This window comes from Schistocerca serialis, chromosome 10, assembly GCF_023864345.2.
Source record: "Schistocerca serialis cubense isolate TAMUIC-IGC-003099 chromosome 10, iqSchSeri2.2, whole genome shotgun sequence".
In the NCBI taxonomy this organism is placed as follows: domain Eukaryota; kingdom Metazoa; phylum Arthropoda; class Insecta; order Orthoptera; family Acrididae; genus Schistocerca; species Schistocerca serialis.
The window spans coordinates 143,624,108-143,645,840 of record NC_064647.1 but is presented as its reverse complement, the minus strand read 5'-3'; the positions used below and the strand labels follow the sequence as shown (position 1 = coordinate 143,645,840).

The 21,733-nt window shown below is 43.8% G+C and overlaps 1 protein-coding gene across 2 annotated transcripts in view; it reads left to right on the top strand.

The window, feature by feature from the left end:
- The window catches only part of LOC126424745 (protein sprint), a 551,880-nt gene that overhangs the window by 206,072 nt on the left and 324,075 nt on the right, over nt 1-21,733 (top strand). The window contains exon 1 of one of the 2 annotated variants that reach the window (XM_050087463.1): nt 11,606-11,909. The exons of the other annotated variant lie outside the window; for it this stretch is intronic. The gene's annotated coding sequence lies outside the window, so the exon portion shown is untranslated. Of the gene's footprint in view, nt 1-11,605; nt 11,910-21,733 lie in introns of those variants that run through there. 2 annotated transcript variants of the gene reach the window in all.

The window sequence follows — 21,733 nt, the reverse complement described above, 5'->3', positions numbered from 1 at the left end:
AAACCCACCTGGCACAAACCTTTTTTAACGCCAACACTTTCAGTATTCTGCAAAAACTTCCTTCCCCTAACCCAACATAGCGTCTGTCAGCAGTCACCAATTCGTTAACACTCTGCATATTGTCTGGAATGTGTGCAGTACGAGGCCTGCCGCTGAGAAGACAATCCTCTATATTGCCGTGCCCGCTTTCATCACGTAACCTGCTTGCCCACCGACTAACTGTACTGCGATCGACAGCAGCATCTCCATACACCTTTATCAACCTCTTGTGGATGTTTCCCACGGTCCCATATTCACAGCACAGGAATTCTGTGACAGCACGTGGCTACTGACGAACGTCAAGTGTAGCAGCCATCTTGAAGACATGCTGTGACGGCGCTACTCACGGGAACAGGCTGAACTAAGTTTGAAAACAAGCGGGATGGATGTATCTACACACTGTAAAACTTTAACACATGCAGAATGAAAACTGTATTTTTACAAAAATAGTGTATATTTCTTTTGGAGTGACCCTCGTATGTTCCAGAATCCTGCTGCATGTTGTTGTTGTTGTTGTTGTCTTCAGTCCTGAGACTGGTTTGATGCAGCTCTCCATGCTACTCTATCCTGTGCAAGCTCCTTCATTTCCCAGTACTTACTGCAACCTACATCCTTCTGAATCTGTTTAGTGTATTCATCTCTTGGTATCCCTCTACGATTTTTACCCTCCACGCTGCCCTCCAATACTAAATCGGTGATCCCTTATGCTTCAGAACATGTCCTACGAACCGATCCCTTCTTCTAGTCAAGTTGTGTCACAAACTTCTCCCCAGTCCTACTCAATACCTCCTCATTAGTTATATGATCTATCTATCTAGTGTTCAGCACTCATCTGTAGCACCACATTTCCAAAGCTTGTATTCTCTTCTTGTCCAGACTATTTATCGTCCCAGTTTCACTGCCATACGTGGCTATACTCTGTACTGTCGGCAGACTTGCCAACACTACGTACACTAATAGAAAGAGGCGGCCAAGATGCACGCGCTAACTCACGCAGGGTGTCGTGAGGTCTGAAACAGGATACGTAATGAATGCTATAAAGAAAAGTACGTAGCTGCTGGAATACTTAACTTTAATCCATCATTTGTATACAGCGTTCTTGATGATATAAGTGAGACTCTCTCTAGATAAATACAATGTAATGCTAATGGCGCCTTGCTAGGTCGTAGCCATGGACTTAGCTGAAGCCTATTCTAACTAGCTGCTCTGCAAATGAGCGAGTCTTCGTCCGTGTAGTCGCTAGCAAAGTCCTCCGTACAACTGGGCGAGTGCTAGTCCGTATCTCGAGACCTGCCTTGCGGTGGCGCTCGGTCTGCGATCACTGACAGTGGCGACACGCGGGTCCGACATGTAGTAATGGACCGCGGCCGATTTAAAACTACCACCTAGCAAGTGTGGTGTCTGGCGGTGACACCACATACTCCATACAAATACTTTCAGAATCGACTTCCTGACACTTAAATCTATACTCGATGTTAACAAATTTCTCTTCTTAAGAAACGCTTTCCTTGCCATTGCCAGTCTACATTTTATATCCTCTCTACTTCGACCATCGTCAGTTATTTTGCTCCCCAAATAACAAAACTCATTTACTACTTTAATCTTCTCATTTCCTAATCTAATTCCCTCAGCATCACCCGACTTAATTCGACTACATTCCATTATCCTCGTTTTGCTTTTGTTGATGTTCATCTTATATCCTCCTTTCAAGACACTATCCATTCCGTTCAACTGCTCTTCTGAGTCCTTTGCTGTCTCTGACAGAATTACAATTTCATCGGCGAACCTCAGAGTTTTTATTTCTTCCCCATGGATTTTAATTCCTACTCCGAATTTTTCTTTTTTTTTCCTTCACTGCTTGCTCAGTATAAAGAATGAATAACATCGGGCAGAGGCAACAACCCAGTCTCACTCCCTTCCCAACCACTGCTTCCCTTTCATGTCATGTCCCTCGACTCTTATAACTGCCATCTGGTTTCTGTACAAATTGTAAATAACCTTTCGGTCCCTGTATTTCACCCCTGCCACCTTCAGAATTTGAAAGAGAGTATTCCAGTCAACACTGTCAAAAGCTTTCCCTAAGTGTACAAATGCTAGAAACGTATGAAACTTCCTGGCAGATTAAAACTGTGTGCCCGACCGAGACTCGAACTCGGGACCTTTGCCTTTCGCGGGCAAGTGCTCTACCAACTGAGCTACCGAAGCACGTATGTTTGCCTTTCCTTAATCTATCTTGTATGACAAGCCGTAGGTTCAGTTTTGCCTCACGTGTTCCAATATTCTATGGAATCGAAACTGATCTTCCCCGACGTCGGCTTCTACCAGTTTTTCCATTCGTCTGTAAAGAATTCGCGTTAGTATTTTGCATTAAACTGATAGTTCGGTAATTTTCACATCTGTCAGCACCTGCTTTCTTTGGGATTGGAATTATTATATTCTTCTTGAAGTCTGAGGGTATTTCGCCTGTCTCATACATCTTGTATATGGACGCTAATTATATGAGCCTGTGGATTACTCCTACTACCCAATTCAGAGAAATTCACCATATTCTTGAGAGAAGTGTTGAGGATGGAGAGGGCTGTGCCGACCACAGAGTCCATGTCAATACCGCTTTCTGGCGGGGACGCCAGGTAGTGAGCTGTGTTCTCGAGAATCCAGATGCGGGGTAGTTGCGCCGGCGCCCTGCTCGCGGCTGTGCAAGTGGTCCCGTTCCCCCCGTGGCGCGCTGCCTTGCGGCGGGGCTTCCCCTCGCCTCTTATAACGAGACGTGACCTCGACCGTGCCCTGTCCCGTTTCGCCTGCTCGCCGCAGGACGTGCTGCCGTCACCGCGACCGGGACACGTGGACGCGTCTCGCAGCAGGCCCGGCCTCCGTCTCCACGGTGGAGGCGGTCGCTGCCTGGCTGCGGCCGCTGGCACCGGAAAACCGCGGCGCCTCCGCAGCCAGAGGTTTTCCAGGCACGCCCGAGGTGCTGGAGAAATTCGTCGGACAAGGGGAACGAGTGGTTGCGTACAGTCTGCCAGCGTCACTTGCTCTTTACTCGCACGAAGTTTTCTTTTTTGTTATGGTTCTAACTAACTAACTAACGCGAATTCTTTACAGACGAATGGAAAAACTAGTAGAAGCCGACCTCGGGGAAGATCAGTTTGGATTCCGTAGAAATATTGGAACACGTGAGGCAATACTGACCCTACGACTTATCTTAGAAGATAGATTAAGGAAAGGCATATACCTACGTTTCTAGCATTTGTAGACTTAGAGAAAGCTTTTGACAATGTTGACTGGAATACTCTCTTTCAAATTCTAAAGGTGGCAGGGCTAAAATACAGGGAGCGAAAGGCTATTTACAAGTTGTACAGAAACCAGGTGGCAGTTATAAGAGTCGAGGGGCATGAAAGGGAAGCAGTGGTTGGGAAGTGAGTAAGACAGGGTTGTAGCCTCTCCCCGATGTTGTTCAATCGGTATATTGAGCAAGCAGTAAAGGAAACAAAAGAAAAATTCGGAGTAGGTATCAAAATCGATGGAGAAGTAATAAAAACTTTGAGGTTTGCCGATGACATTGTAATTCTGTCAGAGACACCAAACGACTTGGAAGAGCAGTTGAACGGAATGGATAGTGTTTTGAAAGGAGGATATAAGATAAACATCAACAGAAGCAAAACGAGGATAATGGGATGTAATCGAATTAAGTCGGGTGATGCTGAGGGAATTAGATTAGGAAATGAGAGACTTAAAGTAGTAAAGGAGTTTTGCTATTTGGGGAGCAAAATAACTGATGTAGAGGGGATATAAAATGTAGACTGGCAATGGCAAGGAAAGCGTTTCTGAAGAAGAGAAATTTGTTAACATCGAGTATAGATTTAAGTGTCAGGAAGTCGTTTCATAAAGTATTTGTATGGAGTGTAGCCATGTATGGAAGTGAAACATGGACGATAACTAGTTTGGACAAGAAGAGAATAGAAACTTTTGAAATGTGGTGCTACAGAAGAATGCTGAAGATTAGATGGGTAGATCACATAACTAATGAGGAGGTATTGAATAGGATTGGGGAGAAGAGAAGTTTGTGGCACAACTTCTTAGAAGAAGGGATCGGTTGGTAGGACATGTTCTGAGGCATAAGGGATCACCAATTTAGTATTGGAGGGCAGCGTGGAAGGTAAAAATCGTAGAGGGAGACCAAGAGATGAATACACTATGCAGATTCAGAAGGATGTAGGTTGCAGTAGGTACTGGGAGATGAAGAAGCTTGCACAGGATAGAGTAGCGTGGAGAGCTGCATCAAACCAGTCTGAGGACTGAAGACCACAACATGGTTTTAGGGCGCAAAACTGCTACGGTCATTAGCGCCCGGTCTGTGACTTAGGAAATGGTAAAAAAAAACGAAACTGGAAACCAGCAGTAATGGGAGCGAAACTCAAAAAAATGGGGAAACCAAAAACAGAGGGAAAGCTTAAAAAAACACTATAGAATGGGGGTTGTTTGTCTCCAAAAAGAGCTTCAAATTACTGACGTCATATCACTGTCACTAATGAACTCAAGAACGCGATTGGCTGAGCACGTGTCATCTGCTAGAATGGAAGATATATCAGGCGACAGCCATAGACGGGCGCGTAACGGAGTAAAATAGGGGCATTCAAGTAAAAGGTGTCTCACCGTCCACAGTTGAGAGCAGTGGGGGAGGATCGCTGCTTAAAAGATGTCGATGGCTAAAAAGACAGTGCCCTATCCGGAGTCCAGTTAAAATTACCTCCTCCCGACGACGCGTTCGGGAGGAAGAGGTCCAAGCACAGGGAAGAGCTTTCACGTCCCGCAATTTATTATGGGGAAGTGTCGACCAATGTGCATGCCACAAAAGAGCAACAAGACGACATAAAACACTCCGTAGATCGGCGAAGGGAATCATGCGAATAGCTGGCCGAAAAAGAGAGACTGCAGCCTTGGCCGCTATATCGGCCGCCTCATTTCCACAGATACCAACGTGTCCTGGGACCAGAGGAACGCCACAGAGACGCCCCCCAAGTGGAGCAAGCGGAGGCAGTCCTGAATCCTGTAAACCAGAGGCTGGACAGGGTAGAGAGCTTGGAGACTGAGGAGAGAGCTGAAAGAGTCTGAGCAGATAACATACTGTATCCGCTGATGGCGACGGATGTATTGGACAGCCTGGAGAACAGCGTAAAGCTCCGCAGTATAAACCGAACACTGGTCGGGAAGCCGAAATCGATTTGGGATGTCACCAACAATATAGGCACTCCCAACACCAAACGATGTTTTGGAGCCATCAGTGTAAATAAATGTGGCATCCTTCATTTGTGCGCACAGATCAGCAAATGCCCGACGATAAACAAGAGAAGGGGTACCATACTTGGGAAACTGACAAAGGTCACGGAGCAGGCAGGTCCGGGGCCGGAGCCAAGGCGACTCGCGCGATGTGTTGAGCGCTATTGACGAGGAATTTCAAATTGACTCCGTATTTCTAGATTTCCAGAAGGCTTTTGACACCGTACCACACAAGCGGTCTGTAGTTCAAATGGCTCTGAGCACTATGGGACTTAACATCTGAGGTCATCAGTCCCCTAGAACTTAGAGCTACTTAAACCTAACTAACCTAAAGACGTCATACACATCCATGCCCGAGGCAGGATTCGAACCTGCGACCGTAGCGGTCGCTCGGCTCCAGACTGTAGCGCCTAGAACCACTCGGCCACTTCGGCCGGCTCCTCGTCAGTCCTGACACATTATCACGGCTTATTTCGTCGCGTCCCCGGCGTAACACGTTATTGATATGGACTCTGCGGCCAGCTTAGAAGGTGTGCACGTATAGACTCGGTTGGGTACTGGGGCCACCCTTTCTGCGAGGAACCGACGCACCAAGACACGCCAACGAAAGTGGATACTGAAAAAAATCGTTTTCTTTTACTCTTTGTCCTGTCTGACGAATCATTTAATGGTGCGGTCTAAATTAAATGTACCGCATTGCACATATAGAAGGAAATACACTGAGACGACAGCTCATGGTATAGCGATAAACACATGTAGTGTGGCGCTAGTATAAAAGGGCAGTGCCTTGACGGAGCTACCATTTGTACTCACTTGATTCATGTGAAAAGGTTTCCAATGTTCTTATGGCCACACAACAGGAATCAACATACCGGGTGATAAAAAGTCAGTATAAATTTGAAAACTGAATAAATCACGGAATAATGTAGATAGAGAGGTACAAATTGACACACATGCTTGGAATGACATGGGGTTTTATTAGAACCAAAAAAATACAAAAGTTCAAAAAAATGTCCGACAGATGGCGCTTCATCTGATCAGAATAGCAATAATTAGCGTAACAAAGTAAGACAAAGCAAAGATGATGTTCTTTACAGGAAATGCTCAATATGTCCACCATCATCCCTCAACAATAGCTGTAGTCGGGAAATAATGTTGTGAACAGCACTGTAAAGCATGTCCGGAGTTATGGTGAGGCATTGGCGTCGGATGTTGTCTTTCAGCATCCCTAGAGATGTCGGTCGATCACGATACACTTGCGACTTCAGGTAACCCCAAAGGCAATAATCGCACGGACTGAGGTCTGGGGACCTGGGAGGCCAAGCATGACGAAAGTGGCGGCTGAGCACACGATCATCACCAAACGACGCGGGCAAGAGATCTTTCACGCGTCTAGCAATACTTTTTTTGTTTTCTTTTTTCGTTGTAATAAAACCCCATGTCATTCCAAGCATGTGTGTCAATTTTTACCTCTCTATCTACATTATTCCGTGGTTTCTTAAGTTTTCAAATTTATACTGACTTTTTGATCAGGCAGTACTATTGAGAAGCAACATGTCTTTATTGAAACGATTTTCAGTGAGTAGGCTGCAATAATCTTTCGCTGACATGTATAGTACATGCTGCGCAGATACGATTTACTGGTGTAATAAGAGACTTTCATTTACATAGATTACATAATAATTCTTTCAGATCAATACTAAAAAGAAAAAAAAAATGGAGAGCACACAGTAGTTGTGCACATTTATGAAATATTGTCTATGAAGTTCATATGTAGATTCCATCGTTTTATAGCTTTATAACTTTATGGATTTTCTTTGATGTATGTAGCCCTCTAATTAAAGCCTTTGTATACGAGTTGTAGGTCTGAAGATGATCACAGTAGTGGTCGAAAGCGGTCACCGTAATAAATAAATTGTGATCAAGACTGTTTTTGATAGTAAATACCGGGTGATCAAAAAGTCAGTATAAATTTGAAAACTTAAGAAACCACGGAATAATGTAGATAGAGAGGTAAAAATTGACACACATGCTTGGAATGACAAGGGGGTTTTATTAGAACAAAAAAAAAAGTACACAAAATGTCCGACGGATGCGCGTTGTTTGGTGATGATCGTGTGCTCAGCCGCCACTTTCGTCATGCTTGGCTTCCCAGATCCCCAGACCTCAGTCCGTGTGATTATTGGCTTTGGGGTTACCTGAAGTCGCAAGTGTATCGTGATCGACCGACATCTCTAAGGATGCTGAAAGACAACATCCGACGCCAATGCCTCACCATAACTCCGGACATGCTTTACAATGCTGTTCACAACATTATTCCCCGACTACAGTTGTTGTTGAGGAATGATGGTGGACATATTGAGCATTTCCTGTAAAGAACATCATCTTTGCTTTGGCTTACTTTGTTACGCTAATTATTGCTATTCTGATCAGATGAAGCGCCATCTGTCGGACATTTTTTTGAACTTTTGTATTTTTTTGGTTCTAATAAAACCCCATGTCATACCAAGCATGTGTGTCAATTTGTACCTCTCTATCTACATTATTCCGTGATTTATTCAGTTTTCAAATTTATACTGACTTCTTGATCACCCGGTACTTTGAACGCATTCCGGTAGTCGGAGCTAGACACATGGGACATTCCATTTCGGAAATCGTTAGGGAATTCAATATTCCGAGAGCCACAGTGTCTAGACTCTGGCGAGCGTACCAATTTACCTCACAGCACTGGCAACGCAGTGGCCGACGGTCATCGCTTACCGAGCGAGAGCACTGGCGTTTGCGTAGAGCTGTGAGTGCTAACGAACAAGCAAAAACTGCGTGAAACAGCCGCAGAAATCTATCTGAGATGTCGGCGAACGTAGCCGGTAGGACAGTGCTGCGAAATTTGGCATCGCCTGCAGCACCCCTCCTGGGCTCGTGACCATATCGGTTGGACCCTAGACGATTCAGATGAGTCTCGATTTCAGTTGGTAAGAGCTGACAGTAGGCTTCGAATGTGGCGCTGGCCCCTCGAAGCCATTGCCTAATGTGTCAGAAAGGCACTGTGCTAGCTGGTGGTGGCTGAACAATGGTGTGGGACGTGCTTACATGCAACGGTCTTGGTCCACAGGTCCAACTATACCGATCATTGACTGGTAGTGGTTATGATCGGCTATTCCCAATGGACGATGGAATTTTTTTGGATGATAGTCTTCCATGTCATCGGATGAAGTTTGCTCGTGACCAGTTAGAAGAACAATGTGGACAAATCAAGCGAATAATGTGACTGGCGAGATCGCCCGACATCAGTCCCATCCAACATTTATGGGACATAATCGAGAAGTCAGTTCGTGCACAAAATATTGCACCGGCAACGCTTTCGTAATTGTGGACGCGTGTAGATGCAGTATGGCCGAATATTTCTGCAAAGATGTTCAGTTCATGCCGTGTCGAGTTGCTGTACTACGCAAAAGCGGGTTCGATACGGTATTAGGAGGTATCCTATGACCTTTGTAACGCCAGTATAGATCCACTACTGTATAACTACACTCTCTCTTTCCAAGCATTAATCCCGACTTGCGGGGTCTGTTGTTATGGTTTACTGGATTTGGCGAGTTAATTTGAAGGGGTGGCCGGATGCTCTTCATGTCATCACGCCTTATTCCCCCCCCCCCCCTCCAGGACGGAATGTGTGTACCCCAAGTGTCTGTGTCTAGTGTAATCCATGGAATGGTACGAACGTGTTTCAAATGTCTGTGAGTCGTGTAACTGAGGCAGAACGTGGATTGGATTGGATTGTTTGGGGAGCAGACAGCGAGGTCATCTTCTCATCGGATTAGGGAAGGAAGTCGGCCATGCCCTTTCAAAGGAACCATCCCGGCATTTGCCTGGAGCGATTTAGGGAAATCACGGAAAACCTAAATCAGGATGGCCGGCCGCGGGATTGAACCATCGTCCTCCCGAATGCGAGTCCAGTGGCGGAACGTGGGGAACCAGCCCGGTATTCACCTAGCGAGATGTGGAAAACCGCCTAAAAGACACATCCAGGCTGACCGGCACACCGGCCCTCTTCGTTAGTCTGCATTGCGGATTCGATCCGGGGCCGGCGCGCCTACCCGAGTCCAGGAAGCAGCGCGTTAGCGCTCCCGGCTACCCCGGCGGGTTACTGTATAACTACACTATTGAAGATAAACTGCTGGAAACAATATCCTTTGTAAAATACCAAGGAGTGTAATGACCACATAAATAGCAGGCAAAGCGGATGCCAGGCTGAGATTCATTAGAAGTATCGCGAGGTAATGTAATTCATCAAGGAACGAAGTAGCTAACAAAACAATTCTCGAATACTGCTGTTCAGTCTGGTCCTTGCCAGTTTGGATTAAAAGTATAGGTAGAGAAGATCCATGTAACAGTCACGGGATCGTGTAATTGCCGCGAGAGTGCTACGGAAATGTTCAACATATTGCAGGGTCAGACCTTGCAAGAGAGGCGCTTTTCATCACGGAGAGCTTTACTGTTGAAATCCCAAGAGAGTACGGTACGGGAAAAGTAGGATTCCAAACTTGTCTTTCGAAATGAGCAGAACGAGAAACTTTGAGAAATTACAACTCGTACGGAGAGTTGCTGACGTTCTTCCGAAGCACCATTCGCGAACTGAACAAGCAAGGCAAAAAGGGCGGGGGGGGGGGGGGGGGGGGGGGAAGAAGGAGAAGAATTGTACACAAGAAGTACCATTCGCCACACACTGCAAGGTGGCTAGCGGAGTGTAGGTATAGACAGATGTGGGAAATGCACAGATCTCTGTATAGCGAACGATGGTGCACATGCATATGTCGTGGATACGTATCGGGAAAGATCAGTTTGGATTCCGTAGAAATATTGGAACACGTGAGGCAATACTGACCCTACGACTTATCTTAGAAGCTAGATTAAGAAAAGGCAAACCTACGTCTCTAGCATTTGTAGACTTGGAGAAAGCTTTTGACAATGTTGACTGGAATACTCTCTTTCAAATTCTGAAGGTGGCAGGGGTAAAATACAGGGACCAAAAAGGTTATTTACAATTTGTACAGAAACCAGATGGCAGTTACAAGAGTCGAGGGACATGAAAGGGAAGCAGTGGTTGGGAAGGGAGTGAGACAGGGTTGTAGCCTATCCCCCATGTTATTCAAACTGTATATTGAGCAAGCAGTAAAGGTAACAAAAGAAAAATTCAGAGTAGGTACTAAAATCCATGGAGCAGAAATAAAAACTTTGAGGTTTGCCGATGACATTGTAATTCTGTCAGAGACAGCAAAGGTCTTGGAAGAGCAGTTGAACGGAATGGACAGTGTCTTGAAGGGCAGATATAAGATGAACATCAACAAAAGCAAAACTAGGATAATGGAATGTAGTAGAATTAAGCCGGGTGATGCTGCCGGAATTAGATTAGGAAATGAGTCACTTAAAGTAGTAAAGGAGTTTTGCTCTTTGAGGAGCAAAATAACTGATGTTGGTCGAGGTAGAGAGGATACAAAATGTAGACTGGCAATGGCAAGGAAAGCGTTTCTGAAGAAGAGAAATTTGCCAATATCGATTTAAGCGTCAGGAAGTCGTTTCTGAAAGTATTTGTATGGAGTGCAGCCATGTATGGAAGTGAAACGTGGACGATAAATAGTTTGGACAGGAAGAGAATAGAAGCTTTCGAAACGTGGTGCTACAGAAGAATGCTGAAGATTAGATGGGTAGATCACATAACTAATGACGAGGTATTGAATAGGATTTGGGAGAAGAGGAGTTTGTGACACGACTAGAAGAAGGGATCGGTTGGTAGGACATGTTCTGAGGCATAAAGGGATCACCAATTCAGCATTGGAGGGCAGCATGGAGGGTAAAAATCGTAGAGGGAGACCAAGAGATGAATACACTAAGCAGATTCAGAAGGATGTATGCTGCAGTAAGTACTGGGAGATGAAGAAGCTTGCACAGGATAGAGTAGCATGGAGAGCTGCATCAAACCAGTCTCAGGACTGAAGACCACAACAACAACAACGTATTTTGTATATCTTTGTAAGTACGTCGTTGGCTGAGGGGTACGGGGACTTGTCGGACGCAGTATACAGTCGGCGCGTGCATGTTAAGCGAAGACAGTTCGTGTGTTACCGGAACGACTCCGCACCCGAGCACATCTGGCACGCTACTGGTCGTCGACGCCGGCAAACAGCGCATGCGTGGAATGCAGCGATCCTAGCGGCGGATGCTGCAGTTCGCAGACGACAACCAACAAGACGCGCAGCACGGGTCAGTCGTGCGTGGGTAGTGTCGTGGTGCGGTTGACGTCAGCGTTAAGCCGTCACAGTTGCAGCCAGCTGCGTGTGTCGCTGATCATACGCGCGGCTGCAAGTGTTTCACGTTTGCGAGCAGTCCGTCACTTGTCGTTTACCTGCAGCAATTTGCAGCGGAGTCTTTTAAAGGCAGCCTCCGCACGCTATTTACAAAGTAAACCCAAGGCGTTAACCCGTGCAGTTAACGACAAGATACGGTCGTTTTCTACAAACAGCATCTGACGCTAAAGAAAGTGCGATACGGGCGTTTGAAACGTCTTCTTCAATGCCTGTTCCTCTACTCTATTGGTAAATATTAGCATTTGTTTATCTTCCTCCTTATTATCCTCTTGTATTCCACAATTATTTAGAATCCATCCCTCTCGTTTCATTTTCATAAACAATTTCGCACTTCTGTAAATCCCCTTCACCATTCTTTTGTAGATCATGCTCTGTTAAGGGTTTTATAATTCCATAACATTATAAAGATTATTCCGTTGTAGGTTTCGTCCCTTTCGATATTGCAAGAAAATCTAAACTGCCCATGCACATTTTTATAGAAATGTCGTGCAGTTGTGGATTGTTTATGATAAAACTAGGCACCCAACTGGAGCCGAATATGTGATGATCAAAAAACACGGGAAGTAATAATATGCATCTGCTGATTAGAGCACTTTCAGTAAACGCTGAGTGCAGCACCTTTTTCTTCTGTCGTTTGCTCTCACGAAAAAGCTGGAATTACAGCTTTTTCTTCGACACCTAACGCTATGTCGATGATACTGTCGTTAGCGGGAGCTGTAGGTAGCTCTTCTTGACGAAACAATTAAAGGGAATGGACAACAATATTTTTAGAGGAAATAGCCCAGATGTCATTGCAGGTGTTGTTGGAAAACACTGAAAATTAAATCAGGATATTGTATGAAAGGCGTTTTTGTATGTGTATTCTCAGCTGCCTTTTTTTTCTTATTTTATTTCACACTTGTTTCGAGTATGGTTCATTTTCAAGCTATCATAAACGTATCTGCAATCTCATGTATATAAACAAAGTAGTACGTGTCAAGAAAGTTTATTTGTGCGCGGTACTAAAACGTAGCAGTATTAAAAAACCGCTAGGGTGAAATCCCGATTGAACTATTCGGATTTAATATTTCTTGTATATGATACAATAAGTTGCATGAAATGCATTTTTTAAAATATGTCTTCTACCAGTGCTGGAATTTATTCCTTTGTTGTGTTGTTATGTTTTTCCACAGGTTTTGAGTGTGCTACATTTTCACCCTGCATAAAATGAAACTATTCCTAAACAGAGTAGATAGCAACTCTGGTCAAATAGACGTATAAACTTGCATTACATACAATTTGTTGTAGCTGCGAGACAGCATATACAAAAGATATTAAACCAGGATAGTTCAGCTGGGATCTGAACCTAGCATTTTTTTAATATTCTACCTTTTAGTGCTGTGCACAGTCCTAGTAAGTAATACTTCTTGACATGTACGAACTGCTGCAGGTGAAAGCTCGGATCAGCGAGAGATGTGGCACGGAGCGTTACAGCACTGAGTAGAGCGGTTCGGAACCTCGTTTCGGCACCGTGATTTCAATTTTTTCATGGTTTCGCTGAATCACTCGACGTTGATGCTGGAATGTTTGCTGAAACAGGGGACTGGCCGGTTTGCTTTCCTACCCTGCTCCAGTTCTAGCTTGTTCTACGTCCCCTACTGAACGCGTCGTCGACGGAGTGTTAAAACCTCATTTTGCTTCCCTTTTTTCCGAGAGAGACGTGATGAACAATCAGCTTTCACAGTCTTGTAACGAAATAATATTTATGTTCTCTTTGTGAAACATGCGATGAAGAGAGAATTGAAACACCTGTAACGTGAACAAGTCAAGAGATCCCTGCGCCTAGACCCGACTCCCTTGTGCTTCTACTGTCATAGAACTAGATGGCCTAGTGGTTAAAAGATATTAAAGGTATTTAAAATGCCTCTGTACAAATACAAAAAAAGTATTTTTATCACCATACGCGATTCCGTCTCTTTTTTACGTAAAACATCAGATTCTGAAGCCATTTTGACTATTTTTCGACCGTGGCTGTCTCAAGAAATATGTAAAGGTTTCTTTTTAAATTACCGCTACCAGTTACAAACTTTGTCAACTATTGTACGAGTATTACTTATTTATTTAGCGACATGTTTCGAGGGTTAAAACGTCATCTTCAGCCTAAATGGCACTACAAAACAACTTTACAATAAGGTCATACTGATGTTACGTAGTCTTTTCGTAAATGCTGTGGTCCTCTTTGTTCTTCTGGCGTGGCAGTCTCGCTGTGATGTGTTGCGGTGTATCCATTTTCGTGGCTATCTTGGCCACTGTTCACAAATTGTCATTAATACAGCAGTGACGTGGAAACACAATCACGAACAGTTCTGTAGTGCATAGCATTTGCGAAAAGACTATGTAATATCGGTATGACTTTATTGTAAAGTTGTTTTTGTAATGGCATTTAGCCTGAAGATGAGGTTTAACCCTCGAAACACGTCGCTAAATAAATAATACAATAGTTGACAAAATTTGTGACTGGTAACGGTAATTTAAAACAACCTTTAGATCAGATGCCTTTAATGAAACATATTTACAATATAGTTTGCTTTCCAGATCTAAAAATGGCTCTGAGCACTATGGGTCTTAACATCTGAGGTCATCAGTCCCCTAGACTTAGAACTACTTAAACCTAACCAACGTAAGGACATCACACACATCCATGCCCGAGGGGAACCTGCGACCGTAGTGGTCGCGCGGTTCCAGACTGAAGCGCCTAGAACCGCTCGGCCACACTGGCCGGGTGTTTCCAGATCTAAAACAGTTCGTTGCAGAAGGTGGTGTGTGATTTGACTTACTGTAACAATCATAAGAAATCAGCGGAAAGAATCACTAGTGAGTTTCAAAATGCTACCAGTTGTCCTGGTAGCACAGCGACTGCATGGAATTAAAAAGAACGGGGTACGATGGTGTAGCAGCTTCTGATACGCCACAAATTTCCGTAGTCAAAGCTAAGCGACGCCACTGGAAACGAGTGATTTGGAGAGATGAGTCACGCTATACGACATTGTTTAGATGCTACAAAATTTCAGTCACATATATGGCCTCCCTTTCAGCTAACAGTTTCAGTGTTGTACTGTTTTTGCTTCTCTCTCTCGTGAGCTGCTCTCTCATTACGCGTGGGTCTAAATTAGGACTACTCCAGTCCCTCTTAATCTCACCCTCTTCCTCTCCCCCGCCCATAGAATCTACGAGAAATTAAGAATGTCCGTATTGGAAACAGTCTCCATTATAAACGAACAGCCAATTTCTAGATTCCTAGCAAGAAATAGAACTTTGCCACTCTCGAATGAACCGGGCAGAACGTTTCTTTGTAGTCCAGCGATCTTATTGTAACGATTCTAGTGATTTGGGAAACTCACACCAGCCGGCCGCTGTGACCGAGCGGTTCTAGGCGCTTCAGTCCGGAACCGCGCTGCTGCTACGGTCGCAGGTTCGAATCCTGCCTCGGGCATGGATGTGTGTGATGTCCTTAGGTTAGTTAGGTTTAAGTAGTTCTAAGTCTAGGGGGCTGATGATCTCAGCTGTTAAGTCCCGTAGTTCTCAGAGCCATTTGAATCATTTTTTGAAGGAATGTAGTACTGACTGACTGTTATCATACCGCAACAATACACACTAGGATCAACTCGCCTTTCATTGATCCCCCGGTGCCATCTCTCATTAATTTAAGAACTTAACTGTGTCAATAAAACAGAAATATACGAGACATTCCCAGTGTGTACTAAATTCCATAATCAGCTAGTACATAGACAATAATATCTGCGAACATTCAAGGGTTATTGATGGAAGCTGATAAACCTTTTTACAAACGGATTTGATAGGATTCAACGAATGCATACAGACTGCTAAAGTAACTAAATCAAATTACTCAGGGAAACAAATTAGTAAAAATAGACTGGAACTCAATTGCTATCTTACTCCAGAGTAATAAAAAAGAACAAAAATGTCTTTGGATCCGTCGTGGTTGAAGGTGTATGAAATATCTCTGCAAAAACGCGATCAATTTTCAAGTGCTAGTTCACACGACTAGATTCACAACGTGATTCAGAGATGTTTTATGCCTGACCCACACGGCAGGGAATGGTTCTTAACTGGCCGGGATAATATATACACAAACGTTTGAGATCAACTCCGCTGTCGCGGTGGGGGGGGGGGGGGGGGGGGGGGTGCGGAGAAGCGATATCCGATACATCTAATTGCAGTCTACTAATAAAAAATAAAATAATTTAATCTATAGTTTTACGACACCTTCTGTGACGAGCATTTTGTTTACATTTCTGTAAAACTTTTTGTTTTACTACATGGCGCTTCTTCAGTATGTTCTAAGCATTCGATTATGTGAGTGAAGATGCGCCGTAGTACGTCGCCGTATATTTAATCTAGGAATTGTTTTATGACTTTTGGTGTTGTGAGTGTTTTATGTGTTATTAGTCGGCCGCAATTTGATGTAGGTTTTATGAATTTAATTCATTATTTGATTATCGCTAGTTAGTGATGCCGTTGGCAGATCGTGTCTTAGAACGCGGACATGTTCTCTTGTTACTACGGTACTTGCTGCCTCTAGCGTATTTACTTTAAAGCTGTTTTTATCCTGGTGCTGTTTGGCAAAATGGTTCAAATGGCTCTGAGCACTATGGGACTCAACTGCTGAGGTCATTAGTCCCCTAGAACTTAGAACTAGTTAAACCTAACTAACCTAAGGACATCACAAACATCCATGCCCGAGGCAGGATTCGAACCTGCGACCGTAGCGGTCTTGCGGTTCCAGACTGCAGCGCCTTTAACCGCACGGCTACTTCGGCCGGCCGCTGTTTGGCAAGAAGCGCTGATAACACGCAGTGGATGAGCTCGTAGATCTTACTCATGAATGCCGATTGTGACTGTTTGCAAATGTACCGGTTATATTACGTGTCGATACGTTCCGTGAAGGCAAGTAACTGTTCCTGTATAAAAGCGAGAAATGTGAAATTGTTTGTAAAAGTGCTGTGATTTGTTTATAGGCGATGGTTTGATAATGTATGTCGTGTCCGAAACTAGTCACCGCAAATGAAGGATTTTTTCGTCGTCGGGAAGTTAAACACTAATCCTATCCTCATCGTTACTGATGAAGCATGCTTTCGAATACGAATATAAGGATAAGGAAGAGAGGGAAACCCTAAGGGAAGAGAGAAAACGGAAACAGAACCTTCTAGATCAGAAAAACATGTCGTTCTGCAAACAGGAAATTGTTCTTTGTTCGCTAGTAAACTGATTCCACAAAAGCCGCGATGTGAACCCTAATGTCTCCAGCCATGTCTAAGGTCTCATTACGCGAAATGTACGTCGGCAACAGCAGAGTCATACTACTAAAAGCCTGTTGTCTAAATTTTCTCACTAGTGTTTCTAGACAGGAGGAGGAAAGCAAAAGAAGAAATATTCGCGAAAATAATGTCACTTTCCCTCCAAGGATTCCCATTTGAGTTCAGGAAGCATCTCCATAATAACCGCGTTTGATCGGACCTGCCAGTAACAGATCTAGCAGTTCGCCTCTGATGAATTTCTTCGACGTCTTCCGACCTATTAGGGACCCCAAACACTCGACAGTACTCAAGAATGGGTTTAACTTCGTGTTTTGTACGCTGTCTGCTTTATAGATGAGCTAAGATTTCCTAGCATTCTCTCAGTAAACAAAAGTCGACCATTCAACTTCCCTTCATGTTTCCATTCCATAGGCCTCTCACCTTACAGCGTTATCCCTTGATATGTAATCGGAGTGTAAATAGTTAGATTACAATAAAAAATTAATTAGATATCCACATATTTTTCCTTAACTGTTTACTCTTACCTGGAAATCCCTTAGGTATTTTTAGCAACTTGCCATCCGACGTATGGTTCAAATGGCTCTGAAAAGGGAACCTCCCCATCGCACCCCCCTCAGATTTAGTTATAAGTTGGCACAGTGGATAGGCCTTGAAAAACTGTACACAGATCAATCGAGAAAACAGGAAGAAGTTGTGTGGAACTATGAAAAAAATAAGCAAAATATACAAACTGAGTAGTCCATGCGCAAGATAGGCAACATCAAGGACAGTGTATGCTCAGGAGCGCCGTGGTCCCGTGGTTAGCGAGAGCAGCCGCTGAACGAGAGGCCCTTGTTTCCAGTCTTCCCTCGAGTGAAAGGTTTACTTTCTTTATTTTCGCAAAGTTATGATCTGTCCGTTCTGATATATTCTATACGACACTGGTGACGGCATGTGCGTCACATGACAGGAATATGTTGTCGACCCACCTAACTTGTACACTTGGTGAATGGGTAAAAAGATTCTTCTACCTTGCCCGATTTAGGTTTTCTTGTAGATGTGATAATCACTCCCAAAAAAGTGATGAAAACACAAACTGCAATAAATGAATGCAGCAGTTTCACAGTCGCACAGTTTTCCCTGTGCTCTGTCAAAACATATGTTTTTAACGTTTACAAATTTTTCCGTGTGTAGACCGTCAAATCCTGTATATGTCCAAGCAAATCTGAACATGTCCTGGAATTTTGGAGAGCGAGGTTGATTATGTGTGAGTGCCTGAAATTTGATAATTGTCTGAAAATAAAAAATTAAACTTTTCACTCGAGGGAAGACTTGAACCAAGGACCTCTCATTCCGCAGCTGCTCACGCTTACGGCGGGACCACGGCGCTCCCGAGCTCACACTCTCCTTGATGTTGCCTATCTTGCGCATGGACTACTCAGTTTGTACATTTTGCTTATTTTTTCATAGTTCCACACAACTTCTTCCTGTTTTCTCGATTGATCTGTGTTCAGTTTTTCAAGGCCTATCCTCTGTGCGAACTTATAACTAAATCTGAGGGGGGTGCGATGGGGAGGTTCCCTTGTGAGCACTATGACACTTAACATCGGAGGTCATCAGTCCCCTAGAACTTAGAACTACTTAAACCTAACTAACCTAAGGACATCACACACATCCATGCCCGAGGCAGGACTCGAACCTGCGACCGTAGCATTTGCGCGGTTCCGGACTGGAGCGCCTAAAACCGCTCGTCCACCGCGGCCGGCATCCGACGTGTCCTGTTTAGCATTTCCTATGATGTCCAGTATCTAGACTGCGCATACAACAACTGAAAATACGAACTCGTTCGTTTAAGCGTAGTTTTGGCAGTGACTCTGTGTGTGTGTGTGTGTGTGTGTGTGTGTGTGTGTGTGTGTGTGTGAGCGAGAGAGAGAGAGAGAGAGAGAGAGAGAGAGAGAGAGAGAGAGAGAGAGCGCATTAGTGCGTATATCGGGGATACTGTTTATTTATTTGTTCTATTGAATTTTATTTTGTGGTCGAAGGGATACGTATTTGCTTGCTCCATTTGTACCAGTGCGTGCCTGAGTCTCGTTTGATTGTATCACCGATCGTCGGTGGCCGCACCTCCTGTATTTGCGAGCCCTGATTTAATTGGTCGCTGTTCGGTGTCCGCGGGCGCGTTGTCCAATCAGTGCGTCGGGTTTGCAGTACGCGCGTAGATGGTGCGTGTAGCCCATGTTCGTAACTACTCTAACACTGGTTTTCACATATTTATTTCGTTACAGTATTAGTCTCTGCCTGGTGAGTTTTATCTACAGCGCTGTTATCAGCACGTAACTGGTATCTCAATATGTTAGTGGCAATAGGGATCATCGCTGAACGCGTACTAGCGTGCAAAATGCTTTTCATTGCAGCCAAGCTGTGTATAACGTGTTTCTCTCCTCGTGAATGGTGGTTTATGATGTGTGTTGATAATTAGGATAGATGGAACTATTATTTCTGTCGAGATTGTGATGAAAAAATCACTGCCGGCCGCGGTGGTCTAGCGGTTTTAGGCGCTCAGTCCGGAACCGCGCGACTTCTACGGTCGCAGGTTCGAATCCTGCCTCGGGCATGGATGTGTGTGATGTCCTTAGGTTAGTTAGGTTTAAGTAGTTCTAAGTTCTAGGGGACTGATGACCATAGATGTTAAGTCCCATAGTGCTCAGAGCCATTTGAACCATTTTTTGAAAAAATCACTTATTTGCGGTGACTAATTTCGAACACGATGTCCATTATCATTCCATCGCCTATAAACAAATTACAGCACTTGCTAAAACTTTATTTGCAGCAAACAAGTTCACATTTCTTGCTTTTATACAGAAACATTTACACGCCTTCATCGTACGTATTGACACGAAATATAACCGGTACATTGGCAAATAGCCACAATCGTCAATCATGAGCAACATGTGCAAGTTCATCCGCAGTGTGTTATCAGCGCTTCTTGTCAAACAGCAACAGGACAACTGATACGCGGCATTACGACGGCTTAAAAGTAAATACGCAAGAGGCCGCAAGTACCGTAGCAGCATGAGAACCTATGTGCGCTCGAAGGCACTATCTGCCAAATACCTTATAATGATATTACTACCTAGCGTTAACCAAATAATAAACTACGTTCATAAAAGCTACATCTAATTAAGTCCCCTAATAAAACATAAAATCATTTAATCTAGGTATTGTTTTATGACACTCTGTGTGGAGAGCATTTTATTTCCATTTCTCACGATATTTTTGTAAAATTTTTTGTTTTACTACATGACGCTTCTTTAGTATGTTCTAAGCATTCAGTTATGTGAGTAAAGACACGCCGTAGTATCGCGCTGTGTATTTAAGCTAGGTATTGTTTTATGACTTTTGTTTTATGAGTATTTTATGTGTTACTAGCCGGCCGTCATTTGAGGTAGGTTTTATGAATTTGATTTTTTATTTTCTTAACGCTAGTTAGTTATAGCATTTTACGACACCATGCAGATCGTGCTTTAGAACGCGGATTGGTTCTTCTGCTACTACGGTACTTACAGCCTCCTTCATCAGAACAAGCTGAAGTGAGCAACCGCTTCCAGCCATCCTGACACAGGAGGTGTAACAGTTTTGTGACGTCACTTTCTTCTATTTCACGTTAAGGAGGAAACGCAAAACAGGCTCTGCGATATTTCTGCGACGTGCTGCGAAAAGTTGACCAAATAAGAGGGAATAACTTGAAGATCTCGTATTATATTTCGTAGTTTTCAGTTGAAGCTCATATTTGATGCATTTCGTATTATAGCTTATGCCTACTGAATATATGCTATTTCAGAGCACCAGCACACTGAGGAGCGTCTCTCGAAAACGCATCGTTAGTGGTATAATTCGCTGTAATAAAATGACGGGGAACTTGATATTGGCGGTTAAAGAATTTTCGTATTTGCCTATTTGCGTCTTACGAAAAGTATGCTGTTTTACGGCAACAGCACAGTGCGAATTCATCAAAAAAACTTTGTTCTTGGCAGGAATTGTTATAACGAAATGTCATTCAGTAACATGTCGGTGATTAAAGCCTTGAGAACATCGTAAGCTAAAATAAAATTTCGCCTCTTACGCAAGTTTAGTGTAGCGTAGAGGGCAGAGACGTCGAGTGAAATTAATATGTAGCTCGCAAGGGGTTTGCGTCTTGCTTCTTTCATTCGTCTCCGCCATTTTTAAAAGGTTGTAAAACTTTATTAATAACATAATACAAATATTTTCTGTAATATTCGATGTTATGTAAATGTAAGTATGCTCGCTCTCAGGAATGCGTTTCTACGACTTCGTCAACTTTTATAAGCTGATATCCTTACTGACAGGACATGGATCTTACATTTCTGCCTCATAACATGTTTATGCGTATTGAAATGGTTCAAATTGCTCTGAGCACTATGGAACTCAACTGTTGTGGTCATCAGTCCCCTAGAACTTAGAATTAAACCTAACTAACCTAAGGACATCACACACATCCATGCCCGAGGCAGGATTCGAACCTGCGACCGTAGCGATCTTGCGGTTCCAGACTGCAGCACCTTTAACCGCACGGCCACTTCGGCCGGCTATGCGTATTGAAATTTTTCTTTATGTATAGTACAGGTACAACAGCTTGACAAGTATATGGAAAGAGGAGCAATTACGTCTTTTAATTGAGTTAACTACGGTTCGGTAGTTTTCGTACCCTATAAAAATGTCGTAGTTGATGGTAGC